The sequence below is a fragment of the Anas acuta genome, chromosome 3 (assembly GCF_963932015.1).
Source record: "Anas acuta chromosome 3, bAnaAcu1.1, whole genome shotgun sequence".
In the NCBI taxonomy this organism is placed as follows: Eukaryota; Metazoa; Chordata; class Aves; order Anseriformes; family Anatidae; genus Anas; species Anas acuta.
In genome coordinates, this window is record NC_088981.1 from 66,471,832 (window position 1) to 66,489,654 (window position 17,823).

A 17,823-nucleotide genomic window follows, 5' to 3' on the forward strand; every position below is an offset into this window, starting at 1 on the left:
ATCTACATGTATGTATGTAAACATACATCCTTCTATTTACTGATGCAAACGATTTTCTAATGGAACATTTTTTTCCCTGTTGGCAAAGGTATATCTGAAAAGGAGCTATGTAAACCTCAAACTTATATGCATGAACTACATATAGCTAGAGCTACCAGCTGCATGCAGATATGAAGCCACCTCAGCACACCTGACAGGTGAGCACCATGTCAGACATACCTGATGAGTCTGCCCTTCAGCAGCCCCCAAGGAAGCCACCAGCTGGTGGTCAGGCAGTTGGATGGAGAGAAGGGAGGCTCAGCACATGCTATCTTCAGCCACTTCAGAGACCACTCTTTCTGCAGAATATAGAATAATATAGATCTCTGTGTTGATATAGGTAGACACACAGATGTACAATTCTGTAATTATAGAACTTCACTTTGAAGCTCTGTATCTCAATTCCTGACAGGTATTTCCCAAAGTACTCAGAAAATTCTTCCAAGTCTCGTAACTCCTGTGATTTATAGCTGTATGTTTGCCCATTCTCTCTTTAAGCATCTGAACTCCAAACACATGACTAATGAATTCTCTTCTAATCTGTGTGGTATATTAGTTTAAATAATTAATTAAACTGCTTAAGTAATGCCATTTTTGAAGTCTCATAGTATTACCAAAAAGAAATTAATGTTCTTTTTAACAAGAAAAGACATTCATTTTGTATGACACATTCTCCTTTGCAATTTGGGCATTTTAACCTCATCTATACAGTGTGACTCACTTTTTAACTTTTAGTTTTTAAAAGTTAACAAAATTTGTGTTCTAAATTGTATTTTTAATTATGGGAGTTAATCTAAAAATGAACTTCAATTCAGTTGCTTCATTCCACCATTGTAAGATTCAGAATGCATACTACACTTTATAAATCCATTATGCAATCCCATCTTAACTGTTGTGTGTGCATTTCTAGTATCTCTGCCTCAAAAAGTATGCGGGAGAACTGGAGAAGATTCAGAGAAGGTCAGCAAGGATGATCAACAGTGTAAAGCAGGTAAGCAACCAATTAAGCTAGGACTTTTCAGGAAAGGAAAGATACACACCTACATACAAAAGAAGATTATAAAATGATGATACAGGAAGAGTGTGGATAGAGATTGATTATCTCTACCTTTTCCAGTACAATAAAGTCAGATAAAGCTGGAGGAGCAACAATCAGAAGCACACAGTTCTTACCACAGTGGATTGTAGGCCTGAGAATTTCTGTTGTGCACCCAAAATTTGGGATGGGTTTGAGGATAAAACAGACAAGAAAAGAAATCACAAATGCACAGAAACACCTGGTTCAGGAGGTTCTGGCATGGAAAAGGCTGAAGACAGTAGGTAGGAAGATCATCTGTGCCTTCTCATGTTGTATTATGTAACTTAATTATGGTCATAATCATTATACCTATGAATGTACATTTGTGTCCATTTGATGCCATTTCAGCCAGTTATAAACTCAGAAAATTACTAATATGTTACTAACTAGTGCATCTGAAGCTTTCTATTTATTTATTCATTGTTCCAGCAAAATGTATGCAGACATAAATTTTAGCCATTGCCTCTTTTTTCCAATAGTATGTCAGGAAACAAGCTGAAGCACTCATCCATTATTTTCTTCTCTCTATGTATCAGACGTACAATTATCAGAAGACACCAATTATGTGCGTCAGTGGGAAAGGAAGCTATTTTCTATAAGAATAGCTGTAAGTGGGTGGATGCGTAACTAGAGTCATGACCGAACAAATTAATTTCTAGTATGGTAGAGCACTGAGAAATTGAAGTGCAAATTTGGGAAGCCTCCAATTGTTTGTGCTAAAATTGTGTGGGCTGCCTCAAACTGAGAAGTAGTCTTGAATTCATAAAAATTTGCTTTCTTTTCTTTTCTCCTTTTGGACTGTTCTTTCAGGTTGTAGATGGATCTGTTTGTTAGCAGGCCTGACATAAATACATTTCAGAAATAACATGATGGAAAAGATTGGCAGTAATCGGTTAGAATAACTGGAGGGAGAAGTGGGTTGAGGGGTGTGGGTCAGCCTGGGGGAGGCACTGAGGTTTTGCCATGCTGCTGGAGAATTTCACATCAAGTTTCCTTTTAAGCTTGTGTGAGAACAGCTAATTAGTTCTCAAGCTCACAAAAGCACCTCATGAATATAAGCACCTGGAAATAAGGTCTGAAATCCCAGCATGTGGCTTCATAACGGAGGGCAGCATGAGGGATGGAGGACAGATAGAGAATGGAGAGATGCTTTATATCGGGCTGTTTCCTAAACTGATAGCTTTATGTATGGTGCAACACCACAGTCCTGCTGGAAAACGATGATACTTGCAGATGGAGTCCAGCCTGTGTCACGGGACATCATTATTTCTTCTAAAGAGACTACAAAATGCTTTTCCTATGTGTCATGCACAAAGAACTCATGGGTAAAATTTGGCTGTGTGTTTTCCTTTGCCCTCCTGGTGGCTCTCATACAGCCATCGGTCCTTAGGATGGATGGCCCCAAGTGCTGTTTCTGTTTCTGTGGAGCTTGGGTTCAAGGTCTTTCCACTTACTCACCTGAAAATGATATAGAAGTAGACACTGAACACAACTAGAGCAAAGACTGCTCTTTCTGGGACTCTCCCAGGTAGTCTTTATTGTGAAATGCCAAATGTATTTGCTGCTGTCTCCAAAATCTTAGGGGACTACGCATTAATATATAACCAGTCTAAAACGGGCATAAAATTTCCTAAAATAATTCATCCTATTGTCAGTCAAGGAAAGAAATAATTCATTCACCATGGCCCAACAATGTTCACTGAGACAGAGCAAAGACAGCCCCAGGTTACTGAAGTGACCTAGTTTCATCCTATATATTCACCACAGAGCGGCATTAAAAATTCTCTGACAAATCAAAGAAAGACTGAAATTTGAAAGTGGTAAATAGGAACTTTAGTAGCATGGAAAGGCAGCCAAATAACACTGCTTGTTTGTTTGTTTGTTTGTTTTAATGGTAATATTACCTTGAAAAATGTTGAGTGGTTGTGAAAAACATTTGCAGCCCTCTGTCAGTTTTGCCCTGTGCTTTTCTGTTGCCAAGACAGAACAGAGCAAGTGACTTTCCCAAAACCTCTGGTGGAACAGATTGCTTAAAAGAGTGTTTTTGTAATGAAAAGGTGTATATGTAGGATACTGTTATTTAAATGCCTTGTTTGATTTTGCAGATTGTATTCCTTCTAGCAAATATGAAGTGTTATGAAGCAAGAACTCCAGAAAAGAGGGTTCTTCCATCTCATATGTACATAAGGAAAAGGGGTTACATTTTTGTGTTTGTGGCAGCTGTTGCTTTTCTTTGATGATGATTACTTGGTAAGTCTTTTCTAGCTGATTTAAAGAGGTCCAGTTTATCATCTTAGTAGGTTGATGTCAGAATGGGAAAATAATTGCTGCCTCTTGAAAGATAAGGTTTGCCTTTTCTTTAATGCTTCTTTTGTTCAAGCTCCTCATGACCCATTTTTTCATAATTTCTTCATATTTTCTTCATAATTCATAATAAATATAAGCTGAGCATTTAAATTCTTTTTTCAAATCCTTTTGATGCTCATTTAAATGTATTACCTATGTCTACAGGAGATGACTGAAGAAGAAAATAATAAATAATAAATTAAGTAGGACAGCCTTTGTGTAATCATTTGTGGACTAATTAACCACCTTGGACAAATTTCACAGTTTTTATGGTTTGGCAGACAGATCAGGTCATTGGGACTACTAATTTGCAGGTTAAAGTGGGTGGAAAAACACTAACATAACCCTCTTCCATTTAGATAATGTTCTTTTTATCATTCAGAGAAGGTGAGATTTAAAACCATTTTCATGCCTGTTTTTATTTTTTCTTTTTTAAGAAACTATTTCAGGAGAGAATTAATAGTATCATTGTATCACCAATAAAGCAAAATTGAAATTTAAATATAAGATTCATCAGAACTTCTATAAAGAAATTCAAGATTGGAACAATAGCAGTAATTGAAATCCTTCATTACGTGGAATTCCCATCTTCAGTGTAGTCTGTATTCAGGTTGGCAAATTATTATTTTAATTACACCTGTATTGGTGGCATGCTGCCAGCCAATGCATTATCAGCCTTCCTCTCCCCATCAGGTTCATGCGGGCTTTTAACTAGATGATTTTTCTTGGAAAGCCTAATAGACTCACAATGTTCCATGTGCAAAGACTTCAAATTATTTAACTGTTATTATCATGTCACATGTTTGCTGTGTTGCTCTTCTTTTTCTTTTGATTATATTTTATGCCTCCTAATTCTCCACCTCTAGTTTGTAAACTCTGGTCTTGATTCATTAATTTTTATTATTTTATTGGAAGAAATCCATCTTGTCCTCTTTGCTTTCCTTCTCCACAAACCCTGGCAAAAGAATTACCCCAGTTCTTAAATTAGGAGAAGCAAAGGCACTGAAAAGTATCAGTATCCTTAAATAATGTGTTCTGTTAAATTATTTTAGGAATATCATTTTTTGTTTCAGATATTGTCTGTAGTGAGGAAAAGGGAATGATTATCACTTGTGAGGATGAGTCAGGTAGCACAAGATGTGCTAAAGGCTGCAGGATAAATACCGTCTACTCAGCTGCTTCACTTACTAGCTGCTTGCCAAAAGTGGGGTTCAAGCAGCCCTAACAAACGCAAGGAACCAGAGGGAGGCATACATGTCAGACAACACTTTAATAAAACCAAACCAAACCCTATAAATAATGGGAGCTAGTGCCTGTTGCTAATGCTTCCTTTTGAGGCTAGTCAGAATGGATTTGCAATGATGTTGGAGTGTGCTCAGCCTGGAGAAGAGGAGCCTTAGCAGGGATCTAACAGCCACCTGCTAATACTTACAGGGAAGTTAACAAGAAAATGGAGCTGGGCTCCTTGTAGATTTAATCATGGCAAGAGGCAGTGGCACAAATTGAAACAAGAGAGGTTCAGACTGGATATAAGGGAAGACTTTTTCTCCATGAGGGCAGTGGGGCAGTGTAGCAGGCTGCTCAGGGAAATTGCGCAGCTTCCAACCCTGGAGGTTTTCCAGACTTACCTCTCAGCGTGCTTAGGGCAGGAGGATAGACTAGAGACCTCCAAAGTCCCTCCTAACCTGAATTAATCTATTAATATTTAGAATTACAAGCCTGTCAGGGTGTGATTACCTTGTGTGGTAACTACGTAGCGGTACTAGAAGTAGATTGTCCTTTGGCTTAATAAAGGAAATTTTAGCTGATGTACAGATGTGGTCTTTAATGTCTACTGTTAAGATTCCATAAAACATTGTAAGATCTACTAGAGAGCAGAATTGCCATCAGTCAGACAGAGTTGTGCTCTAACACCCAGTGCTCCATGTGAAACCATGGCTTCCTTGTCTTTACCAGAGGCACAAGGAAATAAAATCCATTACACTTTGTTCATTCTTAGACATATTTATTATGCTAAAACAGAACGGTGGTAGAGTTGGTTATGTTAAAATGAATTAACATAGACATGTATCAATTATTTCTATGTGTGACATATAATCCTGCTTTTCAGTAGGCATTTTACCAGAAAATGTTGCAAATATAATTACTCACAGTCATTTGGAATATAACTTGGGATGTATTTCTTTAAAGCTGCTCTATGAATTTTAAGATTAAATTTGTAGTGTTTTTGTGTAAGATGTTAGTTTTCAAGTGGAGACATTAGACCTAAAGAAGAAATATTGCAGAGGAGAAAAATAGCTTACAAAGAAAATGGTAATGAAAGAAATCCTTGATTAAATTAATATTATGTAACTAGTCTCCTAGTTCTATTTTTCTTCTCTACATTTGTCTTAGGATCATAATATGAAGCTGATCTCAGAAGGAACTTCTAACAGCATTACAAAAATAGTTTTCTCTAGATGATAGAGATTGAACTGAAGATCTGAAACTGTCTTTAGAAGAGAAGTGTGTTCAGTCCCACTAGCTACTCTCATGTAGCTAGCGTCGCCTATATTCTAAATTAGCTCTGCACTATTAGATCTACTTATTCTTTGAAATATTACATGCAAGTTAGGAGGAGTTTGTCAGTGGTATTCTATATCAGCTCTGTATGTAAAACAATGCTAATAGACTATTTGTTCCTTCTTTAGGAAGAAATTACATTTTGGATAAATTGGCATCTCCGGGTCTAGGACTACTGTGCTCACTGAGGAGGAATAAAATGGAGAAGCTGCAGGAATTCAAACAGAAGTTAATATTCTTCTTTTCAGCAATGTCAAACCCTTTCCATTTTTCATACTTAGTTTCTCAAATATGGAAATAATTGGAGCTGCAGAAATAATCATCTCTCCTGAGTAAACATGCATCTTTTTTGCATATGGCTTTTTCCTCTCTCTTTTATTTTTATCAAAATGACTTGACAGAAGAACGTGTTTTCAACAGCACATTACATAAAATATTTAAAGTAATTCTTTATAAATGGATTTTAAAATTACTTGGTGTTTGGTGAAACATTCATTTCTTTAGCGTGGATCCCTGATACTGAGGAAGACAGAAGTGTAGTAGAGAGTACAAATTCTAAAGTAGATACGTAGAAGTGAATTTGCATTTCTGCAGAGGTAAAAATACACAGTCAGCTGAGTAAACATTATTATTAAAAAAATGAAAAGAAGTAAATTATTAAAAAAAAAAAAAAGGAAAGGAAAAAGAAGAAGAAGAAGAAGAAGAAGAACAACAACAACAACAACAACAACAAAAAGAAAAAGAAAAAGAAAAAGAAAAAGAAAAAGAAAAAGAAAAAGAAATAAATTTAGTTCAACTCATACTGCAAGATATTTTTAGTCCTTTGAAGGCATGATAAAAACTTTGCTCTTTTCCAGCCATCATACTTTTAATAAGAGAAGTAGCTGCAAATAAGCATCTTAGTACTCTTTGTGGGATAAGGTCATTGATTCTTTTCCTAACTAGTTGATCTGAAAAGGCTAAGCAAGCTCTCTCAGCTGCAACTTGGAATTAGATTTTTCTTCCTCTCAGGGGAAGTTTAGCATGGAAGAAAATAACATGATATAATCCCAGTGAAATGGAATTTTCTTTTTCTACCATAGAGCGGATGCTACTGAACACTAATTTGGACTCTTAGTTATTAGGTCACTTGGAATTACATCAAGATATTTGCAAACAATGAATTTACAATAAACAGCCAAGAAATATCCAATTTAACTACCTATTTAGGGACTGGCTAAAGTAATTAGGGACTAGGATCGAAAATGGGCAGTGGTACAGTTTGCCTCATTCTTCATCATTGAAAAGGAAAACAAATGTAAGGTAATTTACCAAGCAAACACAATGAAAAGTGCCTGATCCTGTAAGGCTGACTGATAATTCTGAAAGAACTGTTCTGTGATGAAAATTGAGTCTGAGTGGTGGGCACTATTTCTGAATCAGACACCTTTATCCCTGAGTGATGTTATATGAGAGTTGAGCAGCTGAATTATGTATTATTATCAAATAAATATTAATTTCTTGCATGAAGAATTAAAACACTCTTTAAATTAAAAAACAAAATCTGTGTATGTCTTCCAGTAGTTTTCTTAATTTCCATATCTACCAGATGACAATAATCGCTCTATGTTCTTTCCCCAAATATAAATTACATCCTTAGATGTTGATGTTCCAGATTTCTCAAAGATAGAACAAGGATCATGCCTCGATCTGTCTTTACTATAATAATTTTATATTAGGGTAAAAGTAGCAGATTCTAGCACATACCTACTGGATTGTAACACAAACTGGAAATCTGCATTTACTTACGTATTTACCTCGTGTAATTATAAATATAAATTACTCTTTTATTACAGTGACCTTCCACTTGGACAAGCACAAGTTATTATTCTTCATATGTATTTATATGTCACACGTTACATGTGGCCCTGAAGGTCTTCTGTAACAGTAGGGTGTTACAGTGATTTATCTTTTAGAAGCAAAGCTTTTTCCTCTATTTCTGCAATAGTTGATCTGAGCCTATTTTTATTACAATTCCTGCTCCAGCAAATTTGACATCCCTCCAGAGTACACACTGTATGACAGCTACATGGAGTAAAATCAGTCCCTTACTACTCAATATCTACTTGGCCTTGCTCTCTCTTTTGGGTAGATGCCAAATTGAGAGCTACTTGCTTTTATGATGGACCCATTTGTGCTGCAGCAGAGGCTCTGGCTCAGAAAAAAAAAAAAAAAGCATCTGAAAGGCAAATGTTTTTGCTCTGAGTTTAATCAAGTGTTAGAAATGTATGATGTCTTTATGAGGGTTGTTGTGGTTTATAATATAAGCTATCATACATCCTTTTTTTTTCCCCAGATAATTTCCCCAAATCCTCTCTAGGTAATCACTAAATAAGGAATTATAATCTGGCATCAAAAAGCAACTGTGGCAAATAGGAAAGCAGCCAGCTGCATAGTGTATGGGAAGATGGAGCTTTCTATAGGCGTGGAGTTTATTTATTATAGGAAATCTTTACAACAGTGATCTATTTTTAGAAAATGAGAAGTTATCCTCATTTACTATTGCATGTGCACTATACTTGCAGTTTTAAAATCTTGTGAGCAGAAACCTGGCCTTTGAAATCACATATAAATACTCACTAAAGTATTTAGAGAAGTGAAGGAGTTTTAAATACAAAGTTTATTACAATAATGTCATAATGTCATAAACTTCAGAATTACTAGACTTTCTTCAAAGTTGGGCTTAAATCTTAAGTTTCCAAGAAATCTCTGTTTTTTTTGTTTGTTTGTTTGTTTGTTTTGTTTTGTTTTCCAAATGCCTGGTTTTAGATTCCAAAAGATTGACCTGTAAATATTCCTAGTAGTTTTCTTGTGTTTTTTGTTTTTTGAATATGAAATAATTCATCTGTTTCTGATAACCCTGGTAAGGAAAACAAAACAAATAAATAAACAAAAACACCACCTTTAAACTAAGTCCTATGAATGGCCTACCTCTAACACCATGAATGATGAATGGCAAATTCTTTTTCTTGTCCTTCAGGTTTCCTGGAGATACCTTATCACTTTGTTATAATCTTTGGCTTTTATTCCATTTTACTGCTTTCCTTGCCAAATGTTGTTTGTATGTATTTTATTTAGTTTTATGTAGTTCTGATCTTACAGATCAAGAAACTTTTAATGTCCAAAACCTGGATTTATGTGAAAATTGATAAACTCTGTTGTACAATAGAGTAACTACCTTAGCATATAAAGAACAGTAATGATTTCAAATTTATTCTCTTAATATCTAAAAGCATAGTAAGCTATGCTTAAAAGCAAGTACGCTAGATTTTATTATAGTTATTATAGGCACTTATAACTGAGGAGTAAAGTAAAAATTAACACTGACATAAAAATGACTATCAATGATATTTAATGTTTATAATTTTGCCCTAGTATTAATAAATTTCAAAAGCTGGCTGATTGTTTTGTATAATATATGTAGAAAAACATAACTCTCACTGGCTTTGTCTAAGATGCCTGCCCCCAAACTTCATAAGCAACAATTTGTAAGGTCTGTTCATAAGCAATAATTTGTAAGGTCTGTTCTTAAGTAATAATTTGTGAGGTCTATTCTGATTATAGAAATCACCTGTATCATTTCTCTTATTCTAAAGAATAAGAATTTCCCAATAAATTAAAAGCCTTTATCTATAATAATTAAAAATACTCATATTTGTGTGCTTTTAGACTAGTCTGATTATGCACCAAACAGAATGCTAAGCTCTTGGGGAAACTGTATTGTTAACAAGTTGATGCTGACTTTAGGTAGGATGGATTGTAGCCCATTCCCAAAGTAAAATTTTTCCCTCTATCCAGAACAAGACCAACACTAATTCTGATTTCTTCCAAATTTTAAAATATTGGTGAGTGAGTTGGGCTCTTGGTGATATCCAGGAAGCCAATGTTCTGCTGAATGCAGGCTGTGTTACCACTGCGTTGAGTCTGAGCATAGCAGCACATTTTCAGGCCTGATGCACTTCATCCAGATAGCTGACTGCCCTGTGGTCTTTGCTATTCGAGTCAAATCTGGATGTCTGGCAAGGCAGCCTCAAAGTGTTATCTTTGCTAATAATAACAGTGCAGTCACCAGAACTAAAATTTGTCTCAGGTTATGTTGTTCAGGGTGGACAAACTTGGCTCTTTTCCCTCCACTCATGATATTTCTCATTACTGTATCAGTTTCAATGGACTACGTTATGTCAAAGTACAAGATTCTGACAGCTTAATTGGAGATCAGTAATAAACTTGGTGCTCTTCTTTATCTGACCTTTAGCAGGATTTTTATGGAATGCTTTCATAAATGGGAACTTTCAGACAGCAACCTGCATATGCAAATTCATCTTAAAATACTGCAGTTTTCAAAACATTTCATTTCAAAAGAAGCCTTCAACTATTTGAAGGCAAGAGAAAATTTTACAAAAGACATTTTTATTTGAATATTGACACTCGTACAAAGATTTTGGGGCCCTGACACAATTTTAGCAAGACCATAAATCCATCACTGTTCATTTTCTGGAAGGATGCCAGTCTATCTTTCTTCCTTCTTGAAACATAACCAAAATCCTCTCTAGTGTCCAAATTTGGACACCCATGAAATGCATTGGCAAGATGTTGTGATATGTGTCAGGGAACAGACCCGTGATAATTATGTAGACCAGAAAATCCTGAACCAATCCTGGAGATTAATTACCCATGTTCAAAGTAAAACCTTTCAGGCAACCAATCTTTCAGTTTCCAATACCATCACGTGGTACAGTGAGAAATACAGCTTGCAAATGCTGTCGATGTTGCTCTGCAGAATAACCCTGAGGGCAGGATCAGGGCTACAGCAGCCATCTGTTTGAACTTCCCTAGCATGGAACATTTCCGTGTCTGCTTCCGAATGGTCCCATTGGTAGCGAGGGAGTCATCCTGCAGATTCTGGTGCCTTGCCTACACTGTAGATAAGATTTCCCACTCAGTGCAGCTTTCAGCTATCCCATCCTAGCTCCCAGACAAAAAGATCTGAAAAAACCTCAAGACAAAAAGATCTGCATTTCATCCATAGTGCCTGTTGTGAGAGTGGGTGCATTTTACAGGCATCCTGAAGTCCAAGTGACTACATACATGGCAATATGGGTGGCAGCATAGAAGGCAGTGAATGAAATCCTTGCCTAGCATAACTCCGCTCCTATAGGGAACAGGCATTTAATGTTAGACCAAACTGCTGAGACCAGTGGCACTTGAACGGGCTATTTTTCCCTACCAATGATTTTTTCCCTAAAGACACATTATAGCTGTGATAAATGCCAGCTAGTAATAACCATGCCAAAACCAAACAAACTTCATCAGCCAGACAGATATCCCCAGGAAGGTCAGTGTTGTAAATCTCACGCTCAATCACAATGGTTTAATACTGTTCACCAGACATTAATATTCTGAAAAATAGTTTTATCAGTCAGAATTATTTTTGTATTTCAGCCTATAAAGCTGCTTTTCCTCCAAAAAGAGAGCAAGTGCATTGCATGTCTGTGCAAACAAGTCTGGCATATTTAAATAATGTCAGGACTGAGCTAAACGAGCTATGCTAATATACCAAAATATTCTTTACCAGTTACTAGTAAAAGAATAAGGCAGATTTCCTTTAAATTGGCTTCTTTTTGAGTGAATTGTATCATTTGCATTAAATACAACCCAGCCTCACCCACAGCACACCCTTGCATTTAATTCTGTCCTTAGGGAATCATTGCAGAAGTCAGCAAGATTACTTAATGCATCCCCGGAAGAAGCTAAGATAATGTACCTGCGGTCACTGCTCCTTTCAATAGTAAAGCTTTCATCCTAATGAGGATAAATACAAATGTTTTAATTGAATTAACTGAAATGTATTAATTTTTGACTCCAAACAGTCTCCTATTGAGTTATTGCCAGGGAAGTATAAGAATGTAAAAGATCAAAAGTCCATGATCAAGACCTTTAAATTCAAGTGGTACTTAATGCATTGACTTTTGTCCTATCTGCCATTTTGTCCATGATAAAAACAACTAAAACCAAACCAAAACAAAACAAAACAAAACAACTTTTTGACATACTTGGATAAAAGTGTAATAGGCAGCTGATAAATTTGCAATCCAGTGTAGAAAGCAAGATTGTCTGCAGTAGAAAAGTCAACAAAATAAGAACTATGCTAAAGTTAGCGTATATTGATCAAATTGTATTTTTACATGCAGAAATGTGCCTACAACTTGGATTTGAACAGAGAAACTAAGTGAAGCTTTCTTTGCGTCCCTAAATTTATCTGTATCTGCATAAATCTAGAGAGTGATTTGAAACATTAAGATCAGGATTTGGTCTACTTTGGTATTTCAGGGAGTAGAAAAACAAATCTGATTTACACAGGTTGTGCAGGAAGGGATGGCCTTTTTTTAATACCTGCCAAATTCCCTGTGAGGGTTCTGCTTAGCAGACTTATTCAAAATGAAATTTCTGTGGCTTCCTATTCCTCACCATAAAGGCCAAACCTGCCCCTGAGGACCCAAGCTTATACAACCAGAACTCTGTGTCCCCATCCTCCTGTCCATTTGCCATTCCTCTAAGGTATTCTCTCCCAGCTGAGCTGCCTATGTTCCTGTTTTAGGCTTAAATTCTACAAATTAAAAAAAAAAAAAAAAAAGCAAAGCATGGATAATTTAAAAAAGGATGACATAAAATGAAAAAAAAAAAAGTTATTAAAATAAACTTGAAGGGATAGCTAAAATTTAAAATCTTTACAGGTGATGTTAAAGGCTATAAAGAATGATTAAGTCCTCTTTAAGGACTGCGTTGGTGGCTCAAAGCAAACGCATATATCTTATCAAGTAAAAAACAATCCTTGAGAAGAGGCAAAATGAAACATTATTTAAAGTGAGAACGCTTACTTCAGAAGACATATTTTGTCAGCCAAAATGTGGTTTCTAGCCCTGAAATGAAATCACTGACCATACAGGCTCTGTAGGGCTACGTGCTGTATCTTGATGCAGATGGCTGGCACCAAATATCCTGTAAGCCTGCTAACACTTACATGAGTTTTCAGCACGAGCTCTGACTTTGTAACGACCAGTTGTCTTATTAATTTTCTGTCCAGTGGCAAGCACTGATAGGTTTAGTTCTCTCTTTTGACAGTAAATCACAAGAGTTGTGTTTTTTTACATGTCTGGGTGCTTTCTCAATGTTGGTAAATGCCTTTCTGTCATGGTCAATCAGCAGGGGACAAGAATGAAATAGGCCTTTACAAAGGAAAAACTTGTGAACTAATAGGAACATTAATGTTCAGACTTAAATAATGATTCTTCCAGTTTTCCCCATCTGTGCAGCATCTTTTTTTTTTTTTTCTGTCTGTAAAATGAAGATTTGTGTTTTCTCAGAATTTTCATATTCACAAGTTGCAGCAAAAACTCTTCCACCTTATCTCAACAGTAGTTTTTTTTTGTTTGTTTGTTTTTGGTTTTGTTTTTTTTTGGCACATGTGAGGTGGCATTCCTGTTAGGTACTGGTGACCTAAACTATATTCCTCACACTAAACACAAAAATTTCTGAGATGGGCAGCCAGACACAAGGGACAAAGCAGCTTCTTCTGTATCAGATGAATGTTTACCATTTTCTGCTTGGTTATTTCAAATATTCACCTTATGCCAGGTTTTGCATATACATTAGTACAGGACTTGCAGGAGTCTTTCAAGCTTTGAAGGGCAAGGCAGCATGTGGCCATAAAATTATAAAATCCAAAGGAGGCAAGTAAGAGTACAGCTTCCTTGCACTCACCAGAGGATTGACTGAATTGACTGAGTTACTCAGATGAGTTTCATGTAGTGTTGAGATGATTGTGGACCTTACGTAGATTACAGTCTTGCTAATCCTCAAATTAAAAGATCATGAGGTTATTACAAAGGTATTAGGACATTTAGCTTTGATTTTTGTTTGGATCTTCACCTCCCCCGCTGCATATCCTTCATGATAATATTTGCAGCCATAGCAAGGCAACTGGGACTGTTCTTTGCCCTTCATAGATCTGAAAGCAAATATACCCCTCCCTCTTTGTACCAGCATATGCAGCTAACAGAAGAGTCCCTTGATAACTGTGGACTTTCAAAAATAAAATGTTTTGCATGATTTCTTACACAGATATCTCAGCATAATATATCTCAGCACAGTAGATTAACCTCAGCCTTGACAATGAGGTCTTTATGTTAAAGTAGGACATCGTGGGCTTATTCAGTTATTGTATTCCACCAGGTTTATTTGGGCCAGGAAATTAAAGCGGGAATGACAGATAGGTTTAAGCTATATTGTTATTGTTATCATGAGTATTTTAGCCTATTCTCTTAAATGGTGAATTATTATTTTATGTAAATAGCTAAACCTGTACAGAAATTTAAGCTGTGTGTATAATAAATGGTTGGTTTAGCATTCAGGTAGAAATAAAGAGACTTTTTTTGAGAGAAAGGGAGTCTCCATGTTTAAGTATTTATCTACTAAATACTTGCATAATTCAACCATTAAATGAAACTGTGAATTGTGATAAAAACACCTATATTCATACACATTTGCAAAACCAAAACAAAAAACCAAACAAACAAACAAAAAACAAACAAACAAACAAAAAAACAAACAAAAAAACAAAGAGAAAACTCATTTTTCAGAGTTGTGGCTGCAAGCTTACAAACTAAACAGCAGAAACCTGCAAACACCACTAGGACAAATGCCTCGTTAACTGTCCTTTCGGTAAAAGCCGCTGACTTTCTGACATCTTCAGAGTTGTCAAAAGACATTATCACAAAGCAAGCTTAGTCTTTGTAACACTTCCTGTCTATGAAGAACCAGAGAGGGAGTTTTGTGCCTATGGCTTGAAACTAAGGCATACAGTGATTGCACATATTTATCTTAGCCAAAGCTCTGATGAGATAAACAAAGTTTTTTCTACACATGGAAATTGTAATCCATAATATTCCCAGCAGATTAAACGTAAATGAAATTCTTTCCTAGTTTGCAAGCCTTGGTAATGTTATTTCATAATTTTAGAAAACAGACACACATACCGGAACATATGAACATCAAACAAGCAGATGGAGATAAATAGTTATGCAGGAAAACACAAAACCAAAACAACAACAACAACAGAGGTAGATTTCCACGTAGGCAGAGTTGTTGATTTTACATCGGAAAAAGCAAAACTATAAAGTTACGGTGTGTCTTGCACGTATGCTGATATGTATAGAGGACAGATGCATAAAAATGCCATCTTAAGTCATAATTTTACTAAATGTATTTTCAAATTAAAAAAAAAAAAATCTTCTATATCCATATACCAAGACCAGTCCTGCACAGCACCTATATACTTAGAGACAAGGGATAGATACAAACTCTATGTCACCCACGTAAGCTCCTGGTAAAAGAGAGAGTGCGGATTTCACTTTACAGCTTTCACAGCAGTGATATGCATTAAAAGAGCCCGGCCTCATTCCATTGTGTTCTCCACCCTTCAGGAAACCCCAAGTGCTGTCTCCCCATTTGCCTCTGCACAGTGTCAGCCCAAACCCCAAGAGACCTCTGTACCCACAGATCCCAATATATTGACAGACATGAAAACCCACCAAGGGAAAAAAGCACTAGGGTCATGCCTGTTTAGCTGCACAAAGCCTCTTTTCAGCAGTAAGGCTGCAGAAAACAGGCTCTGTGCTACCAGTGCAGACCTTAGTGGAAAAGAGGTTCTGAGCAGCCAACATCTGAGCTCTAAAGGCACAAAATGGGGAAAGAGGTGCCTGAAAACATTTTAAATATGAAAAACACTGCTAAAAGACACACTAAATAAAGACAAAGCATATTTAAACACCTTCTGAATTTAAAAGCACCTAAACAAAATTTAATATTTAGCAACTCAATACAAGAGGCAGACCATTTTTTTGTCAAACCTATTTGACTGTTTTCTCCTAGCAACTATAAATCACTTCAAAATGGTTCAAAACAATGACTTGGGACCAATAGGAATCACAGCAAATGTATATAGTTCTCAGAAGAAATAGAAAAATAAAAGTGAAGCTTCTTGTCTCAGAAGAAAATTTGATAAATCCAAACTACACTATTTGAAAAACAACTCTATCCAAAATATTCAAAATGTGTAGACAAAATTAAAATGCTGAAAGTTTCTGTAACATTGGAGATTTCCAAGAGCAATAATAAATTTAGCCAGCCGTTGCTTAATATCTCAGGCATTATTAGGCACAGTAGAGAAAGTGTCCATTTGCACAGGAATTAAGGAGCTTGCTTAAGGTCAAACAATCACCCAGACAAAACAATTAGCTGAAACCAAGTCTTCAGAGTCAGTCTCCAGCTTTAATTAGTAGTTTGACCTTCTTACAAATGAGAAACCACAGCCTCCTTGGCCACTGAATTATTTTTAATTTGATAAAACTGTATAAACAGTATGTGCTATTCATGGATGTCATACATGGACAGAGATTTGATACAGATGCTCCTATTATTCTTTCTTGCCCTTCTGTATGAATCATTGCCTGGGTAGGCACCATCTGTCCTTTGTTCTCTGTTGCCAGAATTGGACACTTCACAATGAAAAAATAAAAATAAAAATAATAATAATAAAAAAAAAACAGTGTCAGAATTTCCCAAACAATACAAATTCTGAGCTCAAGGCAACACAGCAACTTAAAGACTGAGATAAAATCACTTTTTAGACTCCTCACTCTTCAAAATAGTGGGGGTTAATGAATCCTTCAATATAAGATTCTTTTTCCAGAATCTCTGGAGTTCTTCTGGCCCTTTTTTTGAACACCTTTCCAGTGCATAGACACATGGAAGCTATAGACCCCAGACCTCAATGCAGGTATTTCAATTGCACACTCACAAACAATCCATATGCAAAAGCAGCAACTTTTGCAAAAGTATCTAATTGTACATTCTGGTTAGTGGCCTGTCTATACATCAAATAATCTGCACCATGACCTCAGGTTTGCACGGGCCCATACACGTTGTGTTGTTTGAGGCCCTGAAGTGTGTCCAGAGAAGGGCTGCAAAGCTGGTGAAGGGCCTGGAAGACAAGTCCTATGAGGAGCGGCTCAGGGAGCTGGGCTTTAGTCTGGAGAAGAGGAGGCTCAGGGAAGACCTTATTGCTCTCTACGGCTACCTGAAAGGAAGGTGTGGGGAGCTGGGGGTTGGCCTCTTCTCAAAGATAACTAGCAATAGGACTAGAGGGAATGGCCTCAGGTTGTGCCAGGGGAGGTTCAGGTTGCAGATGAGGAGACATTTCTGCTCAGGAAGAACTGTCAGGCATTGGGATGGGTTGCCCAGGGAGGTGGTGGAGTCACCGTCCCTGGGGGTGTTTAAGGAAATGTTGGAAGCAGTGCTTAGGGACATGGCTTAGTGGGTGATAGTGGTTGGGACCAGATGATCTTGCAGGTCTTTTCCAACCTTAATGATCTCCATGAGCAAGTGAGACACATCGCTCTGTAACATTGATTTCCTTATATTCCTTACCCTTCCACTGATTTATGTCATTTTTGAATTCTAAGCACTACTTTTCCCCACACTCTTGTAGAGAAGGGAAGATTTGGCTTCATATTTTTACAGTTTACTACTTTGATATTTCTGTCTGCCTACAAAGAATCCATGTGAAGAGGAGGTTTTTAGAGCAGGGGAAAAACATAAAAACAGAAAGGCAGCAAAAAGATAAACTACCCAACAGAGAATATCAAGGGCTTTTAAAAGAGCAGTGCAGAGGCTGCTAATCAGGAAATCAAACGTGTCCA

General features: G+C 36.6%; 1 long non-coding RNA gene across 1 annotated transcript; it reads left to right on the forward strand.

Annotated features, from left to right (window-relative positions):
- The first annotated feature begins 224 nt into the window (after positions 1-224).
- Positions 225-6,674, forward strand: LOC137853031 (uncharacterized). The gene is made up of 3 exons (XR_011094174.1): positions 225-511; positions 950-1,030; positions 6,154-6,674. It is a non-coding gene; the product is annotated as an uncharacterized lncRNA (long non-coding RNA).
- The last annotated feature ends 11,149 nt before the right edge of the window (positions 6,675-17,823 follow it).